We start from the raw sequence: 4,373 nt of genomic DNA, 5'->3' as shown, positions 1-4,373 counted from the left end.
AACTGGAGCTCCATCCTGCAGAGGACCACTGGGAAACTGTGGGGACACTCCTCAGAACTGTCCTGTCAAAGAGTTGGGGCATTTGCCCACCAATTCCCCTCCCCCATCAGTTGAAAGTTACCCCAGGGATGTCAACTCCTCCACACTCTCCCAAGTGCTGCGGAAAGTCCTCCCTCCAGCAGAGAAGTTGCAGGTGTCCGAGGTGGAAAATAGTGGCGTGCTGCGAACAGCCCTGTCCCACAGCTAGGTGACCTCAGCTAGGCTGAAGAGATGGGGGAGGGAGGGGGGTCATCATCATCTGCTACAAAAAGCTTCCGGGATTTGCATGTCATCTGTGTCTCTACTATTCTATTTTGAGTGCATGAGAGACTCAGAAGAGCTCTTGCTTACAGTTGTGATTATGACTGTCATCCAGCACCAGTGAACACCTTGCCCATAGGGGTGTCATGGGAGAATCTGCTGATGGCCTGCTGAAACCCACATGTGCCCTCGCCCCTCCCCTAGGCCTGCCTTCCCATTGGTAAAATAGTTTATACTATGGGTGCATGTGGAGGAAAATCCACCCCAAAGTAATGTAATCAGTGCTTCAGGGTCACCTTAGGAAGAAGATACTTCCCTGCCTCACAGTTCCTACCTTCACCTAGTTCAGTTGATCTGCACTCTTGACATTCAGTGTTACCTTTTATCCACATAATGATCCTATGAGGTAGTGGCTATGATTGTCCCCATTACATAGCCAAGGACACTGAGGGCCAGAAAAACCAATATCACTTATCAAAGGTCATTCAGTAAGTGACAGAAGTGGGATTCAAACACAGTCTTTCTGATTAACTAGACTCTGTGGATTCCATAGGAAAAACTAGGTAGTAGGCTCTCATGAGATTTAAATCACTAATCTAACCACACTTCTAGGCTGACCTGCTAGATGAGAACAGCAAGAACTGCTTTTATTCACATGCAGCTTCTTGTCCTATTAGAACACAGTGGGTCCATTAGAGGCTGATTCTTCACATTAAAAAAGAATTTATGACAAGTAAAATCGTGTATGAGTCAGTGTGTATTTACTTTTTATGAGTCAGTGTGTATTTACTCTGTGTTGGTATTTACTAGGAGGGATGGATTCACGGGGGTGAATGGATTTTTCTTAGATAATTGGTAAATGAATAGATGCCAATTCTAATAAGCAAAAGATGCCATGGAGAAATGAAATAAATTAATTCAATGATTCAATATCATCAGTTTTCAAAACGTCGCTAGAGAATTTCCTCAACTAGGGACTTTTCCCAGCACATCAAAGGCAAGATTTTACTCCCACAAGCATGTCAGGAACACACTTATCCACAAAATACGACAAATCCATCTTCTTCTGTATTTGGGGCCATTTTCTCTCCTTTTCTAAGCAGTGAACTTCCCGAGGGAAGGAAGGGTATAGGTTCTTTAGACTTCCCTGCACACTTTGTGGGCAGGGCCACAAGGCGTGTACGCAGAGAAATTTCAACCCCTAAATTCAGGATGCCAGCACTTGAATCCACAAGTCTCTTGGAGAGGGAGGGAAAGAGAGTTTTTCTACATTTCTTTAATTCTTGATGCTTTGGGGGAGGACACATTTATTGCTCACCATGGAGAACCCAGAAAAGAAGAGCCCCCAGTCTCTGCCTTGAAGGAGCTGACAGTCCATTGGAGAAACAAGTGGAACACACTGGAAACAACCCATGCACAATACAGGAGAGCTGGGGAAGAAGCGACTCTGACTGTAAGTGCTGAAGGGGCCAAGGGGCTTGGGAAAGGGAGAGATCAGTGTGGACCGAGAGGAGAGGAGGTGGAATGGAAAGAGCACTGGGCTGGGAGTCAGGAGTCCTGGGCTCTAGACCAGATCCTTGCCTAATTCTGTGTCATCTGATGTGTTCACTTCTCTCTCTCTCTCTCTCTCTCTCTCTTTAGACAGGGTCTCGCCCGGTTGCCCAGGGCTGGAGTGCAGTGGTGGAATCTTGGCTCACTGCAATCTCTGCCTCCTGGGCTCAGGTGATCCTCCCACCTCAGCCTCCTGAGAAGCTGGGACTATAGGTGCGCACCACCACACCTGGCTAATTTTTGTATTTTTAGTGGACCCTGGGTTTCACCATGTTGTCCAGGCTGGTCTTGAACTTCTGAACTCAAGCCATCCACCCACCTCGGCCTCCCAAACTGCTGGGATTACAGGTGTGAGCCACCACTCCTGGCCATGTTCACTTCTCTCTTACAGATCACCCTCAACTATCTTGCAGTTTAGCAAGATGGTCAGAACTCCTCCAGATGCACGTGATCCCCCAGGAGGAAGAAGGTCCATTTATTCACCCAACATCTTCTGAAGCCATATGCACCAGGCACTGTGCCAGGCACTGAGAAGCAAAAGTCAAACAGCTATGCTCAAATAGTTGCAGCTCCTCACCCAGCTACTGCTGCTTTTGCATCTTTGCTTGTGTTGTTTCATTCCCCTGCACCACTCTCCTCATTTTGTCCTTCTAGGAAAACTATTGACTCTTCAAACCCCTGGCCAGGAATCACCTTGTTTGCAAAGACTTCTGTCTTAGGACGTTCAGGTTAAACAGAATACCATAGACTGGGTGGCAAAAAAATATTTATTTCTCACAGTTCTGGAGGCTGGAAGTTCAAGGTCAGGGCGCCATCATGGCGTGGTTCTTGGTGAAGGCCTGCTTCCTGGTTCGCAGGTGGCCATCTTCTTGTTGTATCCTCACATGTCTCTTCTTCTAAGGGGCTCTAATCCCATCATGGGGGCTCCACTCTCATGACCTAATCAGTTCCCAGAGGCCCTACCTTAATACCATCACCTTGGGAGTTAGGATTTCAACATATGAATTTTGGAGAGACACAAACATTCAGATCACGACAACTTCCCTGAGCTCCCGTTCTACCCTCATGCCCAGCAGAGTTACTTCATTCGTCCCCTGGGCTCCCGTCAGTGGACCTGCATCAGTGCCCTTACTCTGCTGGACTGAGATGGTCTCTGGAAGCCCCTGGAGGACAGGCATCAAGACATATCTTTGTTCCTAGTGCTGCAAAAGGCCTGGCCCAGAGCAGGGGCTCCTTCAGTAAATGTTTGTCAAATCACACTGAACCAAATCAAACTGAATAGGATCTCCATCAGATTTCAATTTCATTTGTTTTATGGTCACCTTTGGGAAAAAGGGAGCTTAGAAGCATTTGCTGTCTGTGACAGAGAGGATGCCGAGAGAGGGGCTTGGAGGCGTTTGATCAAATGGAACATTACAAAAGAGTCTATAAATGGAGATCAGTGCTCTGCTGCCACCCCTACCTCATGCTCCAGTTGACAACCCAAACTCCAGAGGGGCCCATTTAATAAGCCAGGACCAGGCATTACTGGTGTGGCAGTTGCAAAGGTTCACTGGGCTGGGGATGCCCATCGTGCTGCACATAGCTGTCCTCCCTCCCCCCAGAGTTGTGCAAAGCAGCAGACTTGTACCACAGATGAGCAGAGGGGTGAGGCTGATCAGCCCATGGTGGGATGGCCCTTGGCCTCTGCTGTCTGTCCGTCTTGTACCCAGCCCCACTATGGGCAGAGGGAGAAGGCAGAGAAAAATAATAAAGAGTAGACGGCAGAGTCTACGCTTACATCCCTACTTCATCCTGAGCGACCTTGTAAATTAGCACACAGGGCCCAGGGGACAGCATGTGTCACAGCTCAGTTCGAGTTCAGCCATTTCCACCCCTGGAGTACAGAAAGCTGGGGCAACATCCTGGCGCATAGGGGGCAATGCAGTCTCTATGTTTTGGTGCCACTTTTCTGTGCTGTCTTGGAAGCGAATAGAATGTGACTCTTCCCAACCAGAGAAGCTGTGAACACCACAGGTCTGCCATCTGTATTCGTCTAGGGGCTTGTTGGGGTCAATGCAGCTGGGATAAGGAGAAGGAGCAGAGGAGAGAGCCCCAGTGGAGGCCTGGCGGCAAAGACTGCCGCTTGTCATGAGACACCATAACACTGTGGCCAGAGCTGGAGGCCAGTGCAAGAGTGGGAAGAGGGGTCCAGACTAGACCCTGCTGCACACTGTTAATACTCCATCCTTCCATGCAGAAAGGCCCAGAGCTGATGAGTTAAAGCCTGTGATGAGGATGGCAGGCAGGTGAGTGATGGAGTAGACACCTGGGACAAACTTCTAAGCGAGTGTCTTTGCAAGAACCTTAGCTTGTTTCTGGGTACAATGTTCCATGTCCACCGCCACCTCAGAGTTTAGGCCCCAGAGGAGGCCTATGCATAGGATTCAGGCTCAATCTGAAACAGGTCTGGGCTCAGCCTCAGTCTGTGGCTGGCAGCCCAGTCCAGCTCACTGGGCCCGACGTGGCCTGCGTCCATGTGC

Source organism: Papio anubis, chromosome X (genome assembly GCF_008728515.1).
Source record: "Papio anubis isolate 15944 chromosome X, Panubis1.0, whole genome shotgun sequence".
Lineage (NCBI taxonomy): Eukaryota > Metazoa > Chordata > Mammalia > Primates > Cercopithecidae > Papio > Papio anubis.
The sequence above is the reverse complement of the archived record's forward strand: the minus strand, read 5'-3'. Positions refer to the sequence as shown.